Raw genomic sequence first — 6,790 nt, 5'->3', positions numbered from 1 at the left:
ATGGCTTGAGGATCTTCATACTGTCAAGACAAATTCTCTTCCTGCACTTAGAAATGTTAGTACTCAAAACGTGCGACCAATAGTGATCGTATTGAACTACGGTCACATCTATTTAGGAATGATGGTAAGATTTTTACTATTTGTCCTCAGTGCATCCTTTGCATACATAATTTTTTTGCTAAACTTTCATTGCTAATTATATTAATTAAGTACTATACGATGTTCTTCAACAGGGACTCCCGATGACAGTTGTGCCTCAGGGGATCGAGACTAAAGGTCGCATGTCAATTGTAGCTTACGGCCAAGATATCCTTCATTGTACATGAGTGCATTCAGGATTTCTAGAAGCGATGAATGCTTAATAGTGAAAGATTGGAGGAAAATTGTTAACGATCGCAGAGAAGTACTAGGGGGTAGCTATGAGAAGCGCTTCCCAAGATTAGGAGACAGGTTCATCTGCATGCTCCAGTATGATGAATCAAGAGAGTTATACATGTTCTATGCTATTTTACTTGAGAGAGAGTAGCAAGAGTGATTTAGCTAGTTCATGCTCTTAGTACTTGTCCTTCATGTCCGTGTTCTTCATTCTGAACTTAATGTCAAAGAGTGATTTGGTTTTGTGGTATTATATATGACGCTTATAATATCATGACAATCATGTTGAACTCGATGATATTTTTGCGTCTGGTACAAGTGAATGTTTATTCTTTAAGCTACTATTGGTGGTGATTAGATAACGGTAATGACTATGATGATGATGATGAGTTATTATATCATTTAATAAAAGAAACCACATATTAGTTTCAGCTGGATGTATCCTACCTAAGTGATCAAGTATATATATGCCATATCCATATATATTATACTTGATCACCTAATTAGGTGATCAAGTATAATATGGATATGGCATATACTTGATCACTTAGCTAGTAGCTAGCTAGCTAGATCGATACATGCCCAGTCGAAACTAATCCGCGGTACTTTCACCTAATGATTTAACAACTCATTATAATGTAAAACAATCACTAAATTAAATTGAAAACACAAAATTGAAGGAAAAATTAAAGAAAAACCCAAACATTTAGTACCGGTTGGTGTTACCAACCGGTACTAATATACTACACGCACCCGGGCCTGGCTCGTGCCACGTGGAGGCACTTTAGCGCCGGTTCGTGACGAACCGGTACTAAAGGGGGGGGGGGATCTTTAGTCCCCACTTTTTAGTGCCGGTTGGCGAACCGGCACTAAAGGCTGTCACGAACCGGCACTAAAGGCCAGTTCTGCACTAATGTTACTATGCATGTTCGTTGGTGGATTCAATATTCCTTCTACTAAGAAAGATGTAGTGCATTCATCGAGAAGGTAGATACGGAGGCGCAGGGGCGAACCCAGAAACAAGATGGAGTGAGGGCAAATTAGTAGAGTGGAGCCACTTCTTCTCTGAATATGAAAAAATTCTGTATTTTTCAATGAAATACAAGCAAACTCCAGTGAAGTTTAAAAATTTGGTGGGGGCATGGCCCCGCACTGGCTTTCTTCTATGTAGGTCTGCCCTTCCGGAGGCCAGTAAGAGGTTCTTTCCACAGAAGAGAATCAGCGCAGGCTGACCGTACTTGTGACTATGAGTGGGGAGAACGGGGAGAACTACTATAGAATCTGAGCCTATGGTGCAAAAATAGAAAAACGAACCAGGGCCGTCGGATGCAGCATCAGTGGTACAGATTGAGGTGGAGGGTTCTCAATGCAAATTTCGGGAAAACCCCCTACACTAGTTACATATAAAAGATACCTTTTTGACTAACCACCTCAAAGGTCTGATGTATCAATCAACCAGTCCTTCATTAATAAGGCCAGTTCAGATCTGTATAGATGCCCCTCGTCTCTTAGGTTTCCAAAATATCTCCACCTATGGACTGCATGGAACTTCTATATATTTGATTTCATTACTACCTTGTGCTACATCACGAATCATGGAAGAATCCTAACATGGTGGTCACTAAAATGAGTGAACATCATCAGAAATATTTGAGTACATGGGAGTTAATCCATCCACTTGAAGCACAACTAATGATACATTTCAAACTGCAATGGTCCCAGAACACAACAAAAGAGACACATGCATATCTAGTGTTACATTGCATGAGAGAGACGGTCATTTTTGGGCACAACATGGGCAAGACTAATTATGAATGACTAAAATAATCATGGCTCAACAAGCATTGTCATTGAAAATGCATCAACTTGGCAAGCCTGATGGTACACAACAGGAAAGCAGCCTTTGCCTCCACTTCTAGTGCTTCTCGTTCATCAAGCTTCTTGTGCTGGCACAGATAAGACCTAACCAATATGATTCAGTTAGCACATGTTCGTTTAAGAATCATAAGTTCATACTTATTTATTTATTTACTAATGAGCTAATTAAATGAATATGCATCAACAATACCAGCTACTGTGATGTGTAAATAAAGAAAAAAAAACACATTCATCCAAAACACTCTGAAAGTACTTGCCAATAATGAAACAAATTGTGTAATCATTAGTTATCTTGTACAAGAAAAGACCAATCTAGTGCATTCTATTTCATATTTCCATATAGAGAGATTCACAAACAACCGGTGGAATCAGGCATTGCAACTATTTAAATATAAAGTTGAGAGAAACTCGAACTCACATGCTTCCCATTCTAATTTCTAAGCATGCTCTTTTGTTTAATGTCTATGTCATTTTTAGAACTGCGAATATGAGAACCAAAATGCATCCTGTGACTCAAAATAGACAGATTACAAGCATTTGCTTCAAAAGTTTGACTAATCTAGTATCTGGTTGGTTTTTTTTGAAGTATTCTCTATTGAGTTATTTGTGAGACTCGGCACACATGTTGATTTCAAAGGCTCTTAGAGAGTATAGCATACAAATAGGTTCAGTTCTTTAAAAAAGTTCACAAGAAATGGAAAGAGACTTAGTATCATGCCTTGAATTATGTTTCGTGGTTCCTCCCTTTGCAATATTGCTTGTGATGTTGTTTACTGGTAATCTGGTGCAGCTGTATATATGCATATAGCGAAGTACCTACCTGATCTACATGTCGAAGATTTGAAGAGAGCTTCATAGTTTTCATCTTAAAGATAAGAACATAATCAAGCTCTGATACACCTTTTTTTTTGTGATGATGTGTCTTAAATGACCATCTCAATATTAAGTGTTTATGAGAGGACCTATGTTGTGATCATACTGCTGTTAATGTTATTATTTCTGATGCATACTTGAATAACCTGGGGGAGGTCTGGTGAAGATATGGACAGATTAAGCAATGTTAGTACTTGGTAAAACTAACAGAGCATGTGTTGTGAAAGGAGAACATGCTATTACTGGAAAATTCTGGAGTAACATGAATCCAGATTTTGATATGCCGACAGACCAATTTCATTGTTCTTACGTAGTAGAATCAATTTACTTTCTTTCCAGGCTTTCAAGTTGTCAAGTCTGTATACGAAACTGCAGATACTAATCTTTTTACTGAATTGTCCTAACTCCAAGACACTGAGATTATCTAACCGTGGTTCTCCAGAGTACTTTAGTGAAGCAAAACTTCCAAATCAGAGTACCAAACCACCTAGAACAGTAGCAATACCTCATCAAATCGAAGTTATTAAAATGCATCATTCACACATGAGCAGATTTGACAAGAACAGGTACAAGAAAATAGAAGTACAGAGATGCAGCACAAATTTCCTTGACAGTAAAATTGGGATATAGCACAAAGGTACTAACAAATAAAGTTAAGATCTACTGTATTTACCAGGAAAATGAACCACCGTGTTGACGATATGTAGGTTTAGCCAGTCGGGAAGGAGCCGAGGGAACCACACTGGCTTGTCGTCGACGAGGGGAGGAAGACGCGAGCTGATCTGGAGCCTGGGAGAGGAGGAGGAGGCAACGAACCCAACGCAACCGGAGCTTCAGATGGGAGGCCGCGATGAGAACACTACGGGGCGAAGCTTAGGAGCCGATGAGCTCCGATCTGCACCGCCTCAAACTGGGCCACCGGCGACGCAACGTCGAGGAGCCATCGGACAGATGGAACAGCAGGGTGAACTTGCCCTGCTTGGAGAAGGGATCTAGGTCAGCGCCGCCACCGTCGGTGGAGATTTAGTTCGTTTGCTGCAGCTGCATCCGGGATTTGGGTTTGACGGGGAGGGCACCGTGACCAAATTAGCTTGCAGGGAGGGACTTATTTGCAAACTGTGCGTGCAGAACATCCCACCCGAATCTGGGCCATCAATCTACCATCCTATGGTACAGATCCAGTTTTTCTAGTTTTGCATCATAGGCTCAGATTCTATAGTAGTTGCTCCCTGACTATGACGAGCCATGCATGAGATGTAGTAGTGCGGAATGCCCACGTGAAGATGTCGGCTGGCGCGCCGTCTCGACTGCTAGCATGCATGCAGCATGCCAAGGAAGGCGCATGGGCTCTCGGCCAATGAAGTTGGCCGTTGGTGGCAGAGGATAAGAGGCAGCTACATGGAGACTACAGCTACAATGGTGGCCTCTGATGGTGATGGAATGTTGAAAGAGAAGCATACTTTTTAGCTTAATGGTCAAGCATAGCCCTTGGTCTCTGACCCAGATATTGCTCTCCTGACTATTCCGGATGTCTCTCATTCTCACGCATATGTTGTAATATCTGTATGATGCTTCTCTCATCCTCCCTTTGATTTTATCATCTCATCATCACCTATCTAGTTCACTAGGCTGTTGGAAATAATCACGATTAGGTAAGTATAGTCCGGCACGGACTTGTAGCAGTAACCGAGTTGTACATGTACTAGGTAGAATATTGGTAATATAAATACCAGTGCGTGTATCCCCTGTAACACCAGATAAAATCAAAGCAATAAAGTGCAAAGGCTCGACACGAGCCTCTTGGCCAACTCCGCGAGTCTGCGTATTGTGTTTCCGACGAACTTGGTCTACGATAGCTAGCTAGACACGAGAATCCATCCACCAGAGTGCTTGCCTGCTTGTGTACCGCTGTACGTGCACGTCTCCGTCGAAGCAGCCGGAAGCAATCGGCTGTAGCTTGTACGTCGCCGCGTATTGTCGGAAAGTACTCGACAACAACGTCATCAAGGTCGGGACTGGGCCAACAATTGGTATCAGAGCAAGGTTGATCTTCTAGTAACGGAAGGTCATGACGGGCAAGGAGATCGTGGAATCGTCCGGAGCGGCTAAAGTACTTGCCGTACCCGGTACGTCATACCCACGGTTTGATCGCGAGAACTTCGGGGTCTGGAAGGCCCTCATGGAGTGTGGTCTCCGCGCCAACGAGCTATGGGACGCGGTCGACCCAGGAGGCGACGCGTTCAAGAAGGAGGGAGCCGAGCACCGGAAGGATCGGCAGGCGGCATCGGCGATTTATTCGGTGATGCCGATGGATGTCCTCCAGCACCTAATCGCCAAAGAAACGGCGAAGGAGGCGTGGGATACTTTGAAGCTCATGTTCGAGGGACACACCCGCGTCAAGCAAGCCAATCTCCAAACTCTCCTAAGGAACTACGAGACTTTGGTCATGGGCGACAATGAGTCCGTGGATGCGTTCGCTTCACGGGTGGCTACTCTCGTCAATCGGATCCGCGCGCTTGGTGAAAACCTTACGGAGACCTCGGTTGTCCGGCGGTTCTTGCGCGCAGCCCCTCCCCGGTACCTGCAAATTGTCACGGCGATCGAGCAGTGCGTCGATCTCGGGACTCTCTCCATCGACGATCTTGTCGGACGCTACAAGGCTCACGACGAGCGTATGCGGTACAGTCTCGGGGATGGGAGGAACGATGAGAATGTCATGCTCACACGGGCTCAGTGGCTGGCGCTGGACTCAAGGAGAGGAGGCGAGGGCTCTAGCAGCAACACTCGCCAAGATCGTGCGCCAAAAGAACAAAGTAAGAAGAACGCCGGGGACGGCGCTCCGAAGAAGAAGAAGTTCGACAAGCGCAAGATCAAGTGTCACAACTGTGGCATCATGGGGCACTTCAAGTCGGAGTGCAAGAAACCACCAAAGGAGAAAGCTCTCCTGGCCAAAGGAGGCGATGATGGAGACATGATGCTCATGGTCGAAGTATGCGAGCTAATGGATGAGGATAGTCCAGCTCCAAAGGTGCCGGCTACAGAGGTTGTCACGCTCTTAGAGGAGGCAGTTTATCTTCACGATAAGAAGAGGATGAACACATCGAGGCACGTGTGGTACCTCGACACGGGCGCTAGCAACCACATGACCGGCGACAAGGACCAGTTTTCTGAGCTCAGTGTTTCGGTGGGAGGCACGGTTCGATTCGGCGACGGACGGACCGTTGACATCGCAGGGCGAGGTACTGTCCTGTTTGAGTTGAAGAATGGCGGTCACAAGGTACTCACAGATGTGTACTATATTCCCAAGCTAAAGAGTAGCATCATAAGTCTTGGCCAGCTCGAGGAGCGTGGTTGCAAGATTGTGCTCGAAGATGGCTTTCTATGGGGGTATGATCGTCAGAGGATGTTGATTATGAAGGTGTAGAGGTCACCGAACAGGCTCTACGTCCTCAACTTGGATCGTGTGGATCCGGTATGTCTCCTGTCGAGCATGGACGACTCGGCATGGAAGTGGCACGCGCGCTACGGTCATCTAAATTTCGAGGCTCTTCGGCAACTTGGACAAAAGGAGATGGTACGTGGTCTACCGTGCATCAATCATGTGGACCAAGTGTGCGACGGTTGTCTCATTGGGAAACAAAGGCGAGCCCCGTTCCCAAGAGAG

General features: G+C 44.8%; 1 long non-coding RNA gene across 1 annotated transcript; it reads right to left on the bottom strand.

Moving 5' to 3' along the window:
• Positions 1-1,920: 1,920 nt before the first annotated feature.
• On the bottom strand, positions 1,921-4,177 carry LOC123117092 (uncharacterized). Its single transcript, XR_006457291.1, has 2 exons — positions 3,800-4,177; positions 1,921-2,337 (listed from the first exon to the last, which is right to left on the bottom strand). It is a non-coding gene; the product is annotated as an uncharacterized lncRNA (long non-coding RNA).
• Between the last annotated feature and the right edge of the window lie 2,613 nt (positions 4,178-6,790).

The sequence above is a fragment of the Triticum aestivum genome, chromosome 5B (genome assembly GCF_018294505.1).
Source record: "Triticum aestivum cultivar Chinese Spring chromosome 5B, IWGSC CS RefSeq v2.1, whole genome shotgun sequence".
NCBI classification, from domain to species: domain Eukaryota; kingdom Viridiplantae; phylum Streptophyta; class Magnoliopsida; order Poales; family Poaceae; genus Triticum; species Triticum aestivum.
Note: the sequence above shows the minus strand (reverse complement) of the source record. Positions and strands in the feature narration are given on the sequence as shown.